The 14,348-nt window shown below is 44.5% G+C and overlaps 1 protein-coding gene across 3 annotated transcripts in view; it reads right to left on the bottom strand.

Annotated features, from left to right (window-relative positions):
• The window catches only part of Tex14 (testis expressed 14, intercellular bridge forming factor), a 164,995-nt gene extending 151,069 nt beyond the window's left edge, over nt 1-13,926 (bottom strand). For all 3 annotated transcript variants that reach the window (XM_085829697.1, XM_085829698.1, XM_021177802.2), the window contains exon 1: nt 13,856-13,926. The gene's annotated coding sequence lies outside the window, so the exon portion shown is untranslated. The remainder of the gene's footprint in view (nt 1-13,855) is intronic.
• Nucleotides 13,927-14,348: the final 422 nt, after the last annotated feature.

Raw genomic sequence — 14,348 nt, forward strand, 5'->3', positions numbered from 1 at the left:
ATATTAGGAAAAGTAGGTATATCCAGAGTGGTAATCAATTGTTTTCTATAGCTGGGTTTGGGACACAGAAACTAGTGGACTGCAAATGCTTGGGGGTGGGATGTATGTGGGGATTTTTCAAAGATTCATTTCTTTTAATGTGCACTGGTGATCTGTCTGCTTGTCTGTATGAGGGCGGCAGATCCTCTGGAACTGAAGTTATAGAGAGTTGTGAGCTGCCATGTGGGTGCTTGGAATTGAACTGCTCTTAACCACTAAGCCATCTTGTCTCATCATGGGGGAATTCTTTGATGTCCATGAAAAATTCTAACACTGGCCAAGTATTATGACTTAACCCTATAATCTTAGCTACACAGGAAGCAGAGGTAGGAGAACTGAAAGCTCAAGACATGCCTGGGTTACAATGTGAATTGAAACCCAGCTGCCCACCCACTCACAAAATGTACAACTGATTTGTTCCGATGACTGAACAACTACTATATAGGCAAATCAAAAGTCATCAAACCATACAATAGGTAAAAGCTGAGCATAGTTCTGTGGTTGAACAACTGCTTAACATTCATAAAACCCTGGGTTTGCTGGGCAGTGGTGGCGCACGCCCTTAATTCCAGCACTTGGAAGGCAGAGGCAGCCTGGTCTACAGAGTGAGTTCCAGGACAGCCAGGGCTATACAGAGAAACCCTGTCTTGAAAAAATCAAAAAACCAAAAAATAAACAACCCCCCCCCCCCCAAACCCTCTGGGTTTGATTACCAACACTGCAAAAAAATAAAACATACAAACAGCCTTACACACAAATACACACCTATAATTCTAGCACTTGAGAGGTTGAGGCAAAAGGGTCAAGAGGCCAAGGTCATCCTCTATGATAAACCAAGTTCAAGCAAGAGGGTTAGGAGTCAGGGTTATTCTCTCCTATAAACCAAGTTCAAGGCCAGTCTAGGCTATATCAGACCTTGTACCAAAACAAAATCAGGGACCACTGAGACAGCTCCATTGATAAAGGTGCCTGTCACTAACCCTAATGATAGGAGTTTGATCCCTGAGACCCACATGGTGGAAGATACCAGCTTACTGAAAACCGCCTTAGAATCTCCTATGCTTCTTGGCACACATGCAATCATACATAGGAAATTTTAATTTTTAAGCCTGGGTATTTTATATCAGTGTTTCCCTAAATGTATATTGACATGTAGATGCATACCATGTGTGCCTTGTGTCTGAAAAGGCCAGATAGTTACATATCATTATGAGACACCAAATAGGTTCTGGGATCGAAATATGTATCCTCTGTGAGAGTAATAAGTGCTCTCAACTGCTAAGCCATCTCTCCAGGCCCAATTTAAAAAAACTTTCTTTCCATCTATTTATCTATCTATCTATCTGTCTTCCTAGCTATCCACCAATCTAACTAATGTGTGTGCATATTGACTAAATGTATGTCTGTGCACCCACATATATGCCTGGTCCACAAGGAAGCTGGAAAAGGTGGACAGATCCTCTGGAACTAGAGCTACAGGATGTGAGCAGCCATTTGAGTACTGTGGATCTGGGTCCTCTGGAAGAGGAGCCGGTGCTCTTAACCATCAAGTCATCTTTCCAGCCCCTGCTCTACTATTTTTGTTTTCGTTTTGCTTTTGATTTGGGGTTTCTTTGTGTAGTGCTGGCTGTCCTGGAACTTGTTTTGAAGACTAGGCTGGCCTGAACCTCATAGATCTCCCTGCCCCTGTCTCCCAAATGCTGGAATGAAAGGCATGTGTCACCATACCAGGCCTCCTGTCCTACATTTTTATCCTTTCCTACAACAACTAGAGCCAGGCATAACGGCATATGTTTGGTTTCAGAGTTCAGCATCCCTCAGTTCCTACCTGGCATACCATGCCCACAACCCTAAACTTTCTAGCCCAGGGACTAGGCTGTCCTTCGCCCAGGGGCTTTTCCCTATATAATGCAGACATTTTGGTCTCCCAGTCTTTTTCTTCTATACCTCTCCTCTCCCTCTCTCTGATAGTGTTTTTTCTTGCCTTCTCTTTTCCCCATCCCCTCTTTCCACTTCCTATGGTGATTTCTCTGGCCTCAAGTTCTTGGGGTCAGTGGATCTGCCCCAGAGCAGCTTCCCAACAAACCTGCGTTTATACATCTGTATTTTAAATTTTGGCTTGAATTGGCTCATTTCACTGATGGAGAAATAACTTATTGGTGTACACCTTTAATTCTAACACTTAGAAGGTAGAGGCAGACAGATCTATCTTCTCTTTGAGTTTGAGGCTAACCTTGTCTACATATCCAGTTCTAGGCTAGCCAGGTTAGCCTAAATAGTGGAACCCTGTCTCAAAACAATAAAACCATACCCTACCAAGTAAAAAAACTCCCCAAACCTTTCAAACATTAACATTTTGGCCTCTGCTCTCTCCATTCAAGTGTACCACCGTGTAAACACACAGAAAGCTCCTCTGACCTGAGAACTTAGTTCAATAGGTAGGATTTTTTTCCTTTCTAGCATACCATGGATTTCATCTCCAATTCTGTGTATAGTAATGGATGCCTGGAATCTCGGAATCTCAGAAGAGGCCCTGATATATATGAGACTGTCTCAAAACAACAAAGTATTTTTCTCAGGTGTGATTAAGAATTTGAGATGGGGAGAGTATCCAGGTGGCTCTAAAGTAAATCACAGAGCATGCGAAAGGGCTAGGAAATACAAAGGTCAGAACCGAAGTCAGAGACAAGACACTAAATTGCTTAGCATGCTTGCAAAGTGGCCTTAAGTGATGTTATACATAAAGTGATGTGGAAGTGAGCCTGGCAGTGGTGGCACACGCCTTTAGTCCCAGCACTTGGGAGGCAGAGGCAGGAGAATTTCTGAGTTTGAGGCCAGCCTGGTCTACAGAGTGAGTTCCAGGACAGCCAGAGCTACACAGAGATACCCTGTCTCGGAAAAAAAAAAAAACAAAAAAACCCACCAAAACCACCCCACCCCACCCCACCCCAAAAAAGTGATGTGGAAGCCTAACCTCTGGATCCTCCTGGAATACAGCCCTACTTTCTGGCTGTAAGGTGACACTCAAGTAAACGACAATGCTACAATACCTCCCACCCACCACAAGTGTGATAAATTTACTTCAATCAAACCATTAAACCTGTGGTAACGTTAGTATTACCACACAACTTAAACACAAAAGGTTTCTGAACTACTAACAGGTTGTTTGGCTTCAGACCCAGGACAAGGGACTTAAGTGCATATTTTACATAACAAAGCAGACCTGGCCTCCAGTTTCCAGCCAAGGGCTGAGGTGCCCTTCCCTATATAGTCCAGACACTTTTGTCTCCCCGGGCTTCCCCCTCACCCCATCCTCCCCGCTCCCTTCTCTGCTTCCCCTTCCTCCCAGTCAGAGAAATAACAGTAAGTATCAAACAACTAATATATCTCATGTCTTAAAAAGCCTGCTCAGTTGTAAGAAGATGCAAGCTCCATTTTTTAAGCAACTCTGGGATAGCATAACCTACATCCTCAAACTACCACAATTTGGCGTTGCACATTTAAAGAGATCACAAGGCTCAGCACAGCTGAAATGCAATGGATAAGCCGCACTCTAGGGAAAATGCCTTCATGTCCATGATCTATCAGCTAATTATAAGTTTCTTCTTCTTACTTACTCCATGGAAGCTTACTTCAAATTCAGACCACTCCAAAGAATGATTAACTTTTCTCATAAGGACTGTGAACTTTGTGATGTAAATCATGGTTTTGACACACTTGGGAAAGGTGTTTTTCCCTCCCCAAGACTGAGTTTCTCCCTGGCCATCCTGGAACTTGCTCTGTAGACCAGGCTGGCCTTGAATTCAGAGATCCATCTGCCTCTGAGTGCCAGGATTAAGGGTGCGCACCATTACTGCCCAGCAGAAAGAGGAAACCTTAATTGAAGAACTTTCTCCGTCAGACTGGCCTGTGAACATATCTGTGGAGTCTTGTCTTGGTTGCTAACTAATGTAGGATCTTGTGGGTAGTACCATAGGTAAGAAAGTGGGTATGGTCTATGTAAGAAAGAGCCATGAGCCTGGTAGCAAGACACTCAAGTGTTCCTCCATGGTTTCTGCTCTAAGTTCCTACTCTGACTTTGTAAGCCTCTTCCTCACCATGTTGTTCTTGGTCGTGATGCTTATCATAGCAACAACAATCTAACTAGGACAGACTTTTACAATTGTAGGACAAAGAACTTGCAAACTGTGAACACCTATACAGCAATATATTATATTATTATATCTATTGAACTATAGGCCTATGCAGCTGGGGTTGTAGCTCAACTGGTAGAGTGCTTGCCTAGTATGCACAGAGCTGTGGGTCTGATTCTCAGCATGGGCTATAATGGCACATGCCTGTAGTCCTCAGCTATATAGTTCATTAATTAAACATAAATCTTTAAAAATAATGCAAAGAGAAATAGAGCCAGTGAGATGGGTCAGCAAGTAAAAGCACTTGCTATCAAACTGTAAGAGGCCAAAGATTCTTCCACTTCTCCCAGCTGGAGACATCTTTGATTTACTGTGAAACTGGCCTCTCTTACCACCTATGCCATGGAAAGTCCCTTGGGAAAATACTTGGCAGTGTTCTCAAAACTCGGGGTTGAACTGCCCCAGATAACTGCAAGGTTTTGGATACTGTTAAACTGCTTGTTTGCTTTCATTTGCCTCTGCAACTGCCAACCTGAATGTAGTTTTTCTATGTGCTTTGTCTTTAAAAACTCCCTGTAATGTGCATTTGAGGCTGCTCTTGCTCTCGAAAACAATTTTTCTTCAGGTAGTCACCTATCTTAATATTAGATTCATACTCTCTCCCCTCCCCACCCCACCCCCATTGATTTTTTGAGACAGGGTTTCTCTGTGTAGCCCTGGCTGTCCTGGAACTCACTCTGTAGACCAGGCTGGCCTCAAACTTAGAAATTCGCCTGCGCCTGCCTCTGCCTCCCAAGCACTGGGATTAAAGGTGTGCGCCACCACTGCCCAGCTTAGATTCTGAATTCAGACTTTGGTCTCTACCTCACAATAAAGCCTGCCCCTGGGACCCACATGATGAGAAAGTACTCCCCACAAGGTTCTCTTCTGACCCCTGTGTGTGAGACTACATACATACTAAAACAAATGATGTAGTTTATTTATTATTCTTTTCTTCTTTCTTGAGACAGGATTTCTTCATGCAGTTATGGAGCTTAATATGTAGATCAGTCTGGCCTCAGACTCACAGAGATGTACCTGCTGGGATTAAAGGCATGGGCCACCACACCTGCTATTACAATATAAGTTAAAAGTTCGGTTTCAAAGAGAGAAAAGAGAGTACGTATGTGAAACAATGCTTTAAAGGAAAAGCGTATGGGTGCTCTGTCTGTGTACTACATGCATCAAGTGTCCTCATAGTCCACAAGAGGGCACTAGATTTTCTGGAACAGGAGTTACGGATGGCTTCAAGGTGCTACGTCAGTACTAGATCTGGATCTTCTGGAAGAACAGTCGGTGCTCTTGGTTTTTTTTTTTTTTTGGTTTTTCGAGACAGGGTTTCTCTGTGTAGCCCTGGCTGTCCTGGGACTTACTCTGTAGACCAGGCTGGCCTTGAACTCAGAAATCCACCTGCCTCTGCCTCCCAAGTGCTGGGATTAAAGGCGTGCGCCACCACTGCCCGGCACAGTTAGTGTCAGTGCTCTTAACCGAGCCATCTCTTTAACCTAACAATGCTGTTTTAAACATTTTACTAAAACTAAAAAGGACAATTAAAAAAAGAGATGTCTGATATGGGGAGAAAAAAATAGGGACACGGAGTTGGGGGACCTTTAAGGTGCTAGAAACTGAACTCTGGGGCTCACACATGCCAGGCAAATGATTTACTTTCAATGGTTTGCTAGTTGTTTTTAATTAATTAGCTAATTATTTCAAAACAGGGTTTCTCTGTATGAAAGATCACTGGCTGTCCTGGAACACATTTTGAAGACCAGAATGGCCTCAAATTTACAGACCTCTGCCTATCTCTGCCTCTTGAGTGCTAGGATTAAAGGCTTGTGCCATAACTCCTGACATTAGTTAACTTTTTAATGTTTTTATTTTATTTTTTGAGACAAGGTCTCACTAGCCTCAGAGAAACCCCATCTCGAAAAACAAAAAAAGAAAATCTTCTTTATTGTTAACATTTATTTATTCATTTATTTACTTATTGTATGTATGTGTGTGTGGGCATATATGTACCATGGAACAGTGTGTAGTTAGAGGAAACCTCCTGGGAGCCAGTTCTTTTCTTCTACCATGTGACTCCTAAGGATTAAATTTTAGCTTGCAGATTTGGAAGCAAGCATCCTTACCTAATGACCATTCATACTGGTCCTAGGGGTATCTTATTTACTTGTTTACTTATTTATTAGTTGTTGGGCATGAAGGTGCCATGATGCCCATATGGTGATCAAAAGACAACTTGTGGGTCCTGGGAATCAAACTTAGGTTGTCAGGTTTGGTGGGAAAGTCTCTTACCCAACAAGCCACCTTCCTGGCTACCTGTGCATACTTCTTAGTTTTTTTACATTTAATTAGTATATGTGTCTGTGTATGTATGAACTTGCATGAAAGTGGCACAACTCATGTGATCGCTCACAGGGGATCAACTGGTTCTTTTTTTTTTTTTTTTGGTTTTTTGAGACAGGGTTTCTCTGTATAGCCCTGGCTGTCCTGGAACTCACTTTGTAGACCAGGCTGGCCTCGAACTCAGAAATCTGCCTGCCTCTGCCTCCCGAGTGCTGGGATTAAAGGTGTGCACCACCACGCCCAACCAACTGGTTTTCATTCTACCATATAGGTCCTGGGAATAGAACTCAGGTTCTCAGGGTTTGGCACCAAATACCTTTTCCACTGAACTATCACACCTGTCCCCTAGTAGTATTACCTCCTTAAACTAGTAACATGGTGTCCTTCACAAAGCTCAGTTACAGTATTTCACAAGATGTCCGTCATTACTGGCCTACTTATGCATAAAACCTGCCTTAGGACAAAGAGGTGACTTTACTAAGCCAGGCATGGTGGTTGGGACCTGTAATTACAATACTTTGGGAAGCTGAAGTACAAGGATTGCCTCAAGTTTGCAGTCAGTCTATACTGCGTATGTTATGGTAGCCTAGGCTACAGAAAACCCATTTCAAAACCAACCAACGAACCACAACACCCACAGACTATTGAGTCAGACCTGGCAATGCATACCTGCCATCCCACTATTCCAAAAGAGCCAAGAGAATTATAAATTTGGGGCCAGCTTTGGAAACAGAGACTATGTCTCAAATTTGAATGAATGGACTGCAGATGTAGCTCAGTGGAAAATCTAGCATGTGTGAGGCTATAGAGTCCCATCACTAGAGAGTGATGTTATTTCTCCACCAGTGAAATGAGCCAATTCAAGCAGATTAGACTTATTAAAAGTACTTTTATTGGAAAGCTGTTCTCAGGAGGACTAGTTCACTGACCCCAAGGACCAAGGCCAGGGAAATCACCATAGGAAGAGGGGAAGGGGGAGAAGAAAGATGCAAGCCCAGAGAAAGAACAGGGAAAGGGGGAGGGGGAGGGGGAGGGGGAGAGACATACACAAGCATGAGAAAGGGACAATCCAAAACGATGTCTTGATTATATAGGGAGGAGCCTCTGGGGGAAGGGCAGCTCAGTCCCTGGCCTGGAAAGTTCAGGGTTGGGGGCAGGGTATGCCAGCTAGGGACTGAGGGATGCTGGGAGAACCTGGAGGCCAGGAATGCTTTTGATATCTAAAATATGTACCCCAGTCCCTTGTCCTGCCAAACAGAAAGATTTATTTTGCAATTACACTTTATATATTAATTTTCTGAAAAGGGAGGCATGTGCAGAGACGGTCCTCCCCTTTCACCATGGCGCCTGAAGGATCAAACAATGGTCGGTCATCAGACTTAGAAGCAGACCCTGGTACCCAGTGAGTCATCTCTCAGCCCCTTTCTGCTTTTTTGTTTTGTTTCATTTTTCAGACACAATCTCACTATATAGTGCTGGCTGGCCTAGAACCTGCTATATAGAGTTCACAGGTCTATCCCTTGCCTCCTTAGTGCCTAGGTATAAAACACCATACCTGACCCTTTTCAAGTTTGTTTTGTTTTGTTTTGTGAGAACAGTGTCATTGTATAATCATGGCTAGCCTGTTAAGAAGTACATACACCCTTAAATTCTAGACAGTTTTCCTGCCTAGGCCTCTGAATGCTGAAATTACAGATGAGACACTATGGGAAACCTGGTAAGGTAGAGCCCTCTGAGAGCCTGGTACCCAGGTACCCACCTGAGATGGTAGGCGCCTCCCTGGTCCCTATTAGATTCCTGGCCCTGAACATATGCCCACACTCCCCACGTTGTTCACATCGCTCAGGACAGAGTTTTCCATACTAATGAGGCATCCAGAGACCCTGAGGGGTTTTAGCCAATAAGGTTCCCTTCCCAGACATTCCTCCCTGAGAAAAGTATTTAATCTCTGGTCCACCCTGAGGAGTAGGAACCAAGGACTGCCTTTCATCAAGAACTTCAATCGGGAGCATAGAGAAAGCCTTCGACTTCCAAGCCGCTGCCTAAGTCTACTACTGAAGGCCTTTGCTCCCAGACAACTGTTGCCAAGCTAAGGACTTGCCATGATGAGCTAAGCCAAAGTTCTCACTCCCCCAGCCCCGCGTTTGTCGTTGCCCTCAGCCCACAGGTCCCCAATTCCATTCCCAACTCTTCTCAACCCAGCACTACTGGGTTGCCTCCCACATGCTAGGCTGCGTTTTCCCACCCCTGAGTGACGTCTTGACACTTCCCTAAAGCCCAGCCTCTCCAGTGGTGCTTCCACACCCCCACAGCGGGGCAGAATGAGGACCCACAAGGCAGCATGCTTGTGTGGGGCATGTATTTGTGTTAGGGAGTTTTAGCACATCAGTGCCATGGAATAAATATGGAGGTCAGTACCTTCCATCATATTGGCCATCACCTTCCATCTTGAAATTTGTGCTGGCTACTTTTATGTTAACTTGTCACAAGCTAAAGTCATCTGAGAGGAGGGACCTCATTTAAGAAAACGCCTCCATAAGACTGAAGTATAGACAAACCTGTAGGACATTTTTTTTTAACTTAAATATTGATGGGGAAGGTCCCAGCCCATTATGGGTGGTACCATTCCTGGGCTGGCAGTGCTTCGGTCTATAGGTAGGGAAGCAGGCTGAGCAAGTCCTGAGGAGCAAGCTAGTAAGCAGCACCCCTCCAGGGCCTCTGCATCGGCTCCTGTTCTCCAGGTTCCTGATTTTTCTTTTTTTTTTTTTAAGATATATTTATTTATGTATATGAGTACACTGTAGCTGTTTTCAGACACCTCAGAAGAGGGTTTACAGATGGTTGTGATCCACCATGTGGTTGCTGGGAATTGAACTCAGGACGTCTGGAAGAGCAGTCAGTGCTCTTAACCGCTGAGGCATCTCTCCAGTCCCAGGTTCTTGCTTTGCTTGAGTTCCTGTCCTTCCTTTTAAGATGAACTGTGATGTGGAAGTTTAAGCTAAATAAACCCTTTGCTCCCCAACTTGCTTTTAGTACTAGTGTTTCATCACAGCAGTAGTAACTCTAACAAAGATACCACTGCATATGCAGGCCACTTGGCCCCCGAGCCTCCAGGGAGTCTCCTATCTGTCTCACATCTCAATGCAGCAGCACTAGGGTTATAAAGTGCCACTGTGCTCCATTCCACAGACATTCTGGAGATTTGACCTTAAGTCTTTATGCTTGCATGACACACACTTTATCCCCTGAACTATCTCCTAAGCTCTGATAATAATTAAAAAAGAAAAAACAAACACAGATGTAAAGGGCTGGGGAGACAGTTTAGTGCAGTTAAACCTAAAGACCTGAGTTGAATGTCTGGGAGCCACACGGTGGGAGAACAGACTACTGGAAGCTGCCTCTGCAGCACACGTGATCATCGCTTGCTCTTGCTCTCTCTCTTCTCTTCCCCTCTAGTGTACACACACACACACACACACACACAAAGAGGGAAACCCCTATAGATGCTACCATATGGATTAATCTTAAGAACATCATCTAATTGAAACAGACCAGTCAGAGAAGAACAGTTACTGTATTATTTCATTTGCACAAAGTATGTATTCATGAGAGCCATGCTCAAAACTGAAAGTGGAGTCATGATTGACAGGGACTGAGAGGGTCTAGATTCGAAGTTTCAGCAGAGAATGATGCAAATAACGCACACATGATAGAGTGGTTTTTCGTGTCTCTGCGTTGTTTTTTAGTACTGGGAATTGACTCTAGATCGTAACATTCAAGGGAAGCACTATAACTAAGCCATATTCCTTAGCCCTCTTTCCCTTTTTTTTTTTGGTTTTTCGAGACAGGGTTTCTCTGTGTAGCCCTGGCTATCCTGGCACTCACTTTGTAGACCAGGCTGGCCTCGAACTCAGAAATCCGCCTGCCTCTGCCTCCCGAGTGTTGGGATTAAAGGCGTGCGCCACCACGCCCGGCTTTAGCCCTCTTTCTATTTTTTGAGATGATTAGGTTTCAGCTGCCCAAACTGGACTTGTGCTCACTCTGTACGCCAGAGTGAGCCCTGGACTTCTGATCATTCTGTCTCAACCTCTGAGTAGCTTGAACTACAAGTCTGTACCACCCTGTCTATTGAAAATTAGATGGTAGGCGTTAACAGCATCTAGTTGCCCAAGTACATAGTCAAGTAGTTTAACTCTCCAAGATGAGAAAATAAAAACATAAAGAGCAAATCCACTGCATTTGACCAAGCTGAAGATCTATTACTACTTATAACTCCATTTTTTTTTTTTCGTTTTGTTTCCTATATTTCAACTTTTATTTTCATTAAATCACCATTCTACTAAATGAGCATCCTTGTGCCAGTTATTTATGAGTAAAGCTTCGGGAACACAAAGAAGGCAAATACTGGATGTTCGGAACCATTACTGTACTGCTTTCCTCTGTTAGCATATCTATCTATATCCTGAGATGTTCTTGTCTTTTCCACATCTTCAATAGTCACCCAGAGCACACAGTGTGAATTAGACTCTACTTCTGCTGTCCATTCTGTGGCCTTGGACAGACACACAGACATGTACCCACAGTAACAGTACCACAGAGAGTATCCTCACTCCCCTAAGAACCAAGCGCCCATGCTTTTGCCTGCCAGCTTTAGGAGATGCTCCTAGTTTTACTGATGCCGTGTCCTCTGGTGGACCCAGACAGTGCACAGCCTTCTCAGACCGCCTTCTCTCCTCTTGGCAGTACGTGTTTACCGTTCCTGTTGTCTAGTCATGATTTGAAAGCTCATTTCATTTAGTTGAGTAATATTTTCAATATCCGGGTAGATCAGTTTTATTCACATACTAAAGGACATCTTGGTTGCTTCTACAATTAAAAACTATGAATATAGAATCTAGAAACACTATGTTCAGGTTTTTGTGTGGACAGAATTTTTTTTCCATTTTCTCCTCCTATTTACTTATTATTGTTTTTTTTTTTTTAAAGATTTATTTATTTATTGTAAGTACACTGTAGCTGTCCTCAGACACACCAGAAGAGGGCGTCAGATCTCATTTCGGGTGGTTGTGAGCCACCATGTGGTTGCTGGGATTTGAACTCTGGACCTTCAGAAGAGCAGTCGGGTGCTCTTACCCACTGAGCCATCTCACCAGCCCCTATTATTGTTTTTTAATAATTTAGTTTTCGGGGCTGAAGAGATGGCTCAGTGGTCAAGAGCACTGGCTGCTCTTCCAGAAGTCCTGAGTTCAATTCCCAGCAGCCACATCTGTGATGGGAGCTGATCCCCTCTTCTAGTGTGTCTGAGTAGAGTGACAGTGTGCTCACATACATAAGTAAATAAATAAGTCTTAATAATTTAGTTTTCATTTTATGTGTATTGTTGCTTTGTCTGCAGGTATGTCTGTGTGAGGTCGTCCAATCTCCTGGAACTGGAGTTACAGAGTTTTGAGCTGCCATGTGGGTGCTGGGAATTGAACCTGGCTCTCTGGAAGAGCAGCAGCAGGTGCTCTTAACCACTGAGCCACCTCTCCAGTCCTATTATCTGTTTTTGTTTTGTTTTTGTTTTGAGACATAGTTTCTCTTGTGTAGTCTTGAGTGACCTCTGTCTGCCCCTTTTCTCTTTTTCACTCACTATCTTCTCACCTAAGAACCCAACTGCCTTATAAATATTAAGCCCAAATTCTCCCTGGGGAATAACATCTAATAATAACTGAATACTCATATATAAATCCTATGTAAGCTAAACAATGTACTTACATAAACCATATTTTGTCCAGTCCTACCAAGCTTTCTGAGTCATCAAATGGGATAAATACATTCTCCTCCTCCAAGGAGAGACACGGAATTTGGAGCTTGATCCGGATAGTAAAAAGTTTTCTAAGTTTATGTTTCAAGAAAACGGTGCTGTTTTTCCATCCTCATACTTTGTATGACGTGTCTATGCACATTTAAGATCTGTGACATTCTCTACACTGTTCAAAATGTCGCCACCTTCCTTAGTACTTGAATGACTGATTTGGAGTATTTAAAGCTTCAATTCCTGAATAAAAGTCCAGGCTAAGAATCACTGCCAGGGAGGGGAGAGGTAGTTCAGCAGGTAAAGGGCGTGGTTGCCAAGCCTGTCAGCCTGAATTCCATCCGTCCCCAATACCACATGGGGGAAGCTGAGAACCACTTTCTCACATCTCCACTCTAGTAATGTGGCCTGTGTGTCTACACACAAACACAAAAGAAATGTAATAATAAAGAGTCGTTGCTTTAGCTGAGTGTTGGTGGCGTTGACCTTTCTTTTGTTTTGGGGATGGGGGGGTTCCAGACAGGATTTCTCGGTGTAACCCTGGCTGTCCTGGAACTCACTTTGTAGATCAGGCTGGCCTTGAACTCAGAAATCCACCTGCCTCTGCCTCCCAAGGGCTGGGATAAAAGGCGTGCACCATCACCACCCGGCTTTTGGGGGGGGGGGTGTAGGGAAGGTCGCTGGCCTTTCTAATCCCAGTACTCAGGAGGCAGTGGCAGATGAATCTCTGTGACTTCGAGGACAGCCTGCTCTACAGAGTCAGTTCTGGGAGAGCCAAGCAAGAAACCTACACAAAGGAGTTGTCTTGAAAATCCACAAGTTAAAAAAAAGAAAGAAAAGAACCGGTTTGGTGGCGCACACTTTTAATCCCAACCCTTGGGAGGCAGAGGCAGGCGAATTTCTGAGTTCGAGGCCAGCCTGGTCTACAGAGTGAGTTCCAGGACAGCCAGGGCTACACAGAGAAACCCTGTCTCGAAAAACCAAAAAAAAAAAAAAAAAAGAAGAAGAAGAAGTTGTTGCCAATAAGTAGTGCAAAAGCAGGGAGAGTCGCGTATTCCTATATCCCATAATTTAGAAAGTTTAGATGCTGTCTTCAAAAAAATGCTAATTTTTTTTTTTTTAAATGTGGGGTATGACACACTTTTTTTGGTTTTGTTTTGTTGTGTAGTCCTGGCTGTCCTGGAACTCACTCTGTAGACCAGGCTGGCCTCGAACTCAGAAATCCTCCTGCCTCTGCCTCCCGAGTGCTGGGATTAAAGGCGTGCGGCCACCACTGCCTAACACGACACACTTTTTTTTTTTATATCATCTTCAGTATTTCTTGGGCCTTTAAAGCCACCTTCCAAACTGCCAATCTCCCCAAAAGTTCTGATGTGGAAGCAGTCACTCCCGCTCCGTCAACACCCCCGGTCAACGCTACTAAAGAGGTCCAGCTCCTCCCTCAGGACACCAAGAGGCCCAGGCTAGACCACGAGACGACAAGGACACGATAGCTTACTTTTCCAGCTACTTCTTACGCTAGGCAGGCCTGCCGACATGAATGCTCGGAAACCGCCATGCTCTGAGGGAGCTCCGGAGTCCCCGGGTCACCCACCGGAAGCTGTGCGTGCGTGTGTGGGCGGGCGAGTGCGTGGACGCGCGCGTGGGCGCCAACCACTCCCTACCGCAGCCCCCCAAGGTGGGAGGCTGGCCCACAATCCCCCGCGAGGGCGGGAAAAGCAAGGGGTCGCCTGGCAAGGGTCAGGGGACACACAGCAGGCCTCCTACAAGGGATTTTTGAATTTTTCACAGCAGGAAACTGCCAACTGGTCAGTTTTTGGTTGCTGCGTCTACTACAACTTCCATTCAGGGGGATGGATTCTTGAGGAACCCGTGAAAGAGGGCAGAGCATGGCGAGGAAATATGCTGTATGGGGTTCACTTGGCCTGGCTACCATCTCCGCGTCTCCGGCCTCATTTTTTGTTTTTGTGCTCACTGTCAGGCTATACCCG

The sequence above is a fragment of the Mus caroli genome, unplaced genomic scaffold, assembly GCF_978045245.1.
Source record: "Mus caroli unplaced genomic scaffold, Mus_caroli_1 scaffold_13, whole genome shotgun sequence".
NCBI classification, from domain to species: Eukaryota; Metazoa; Chordata; class Mammalia; order Rodentia; family Muridae; genus Mus; species Mus caroli.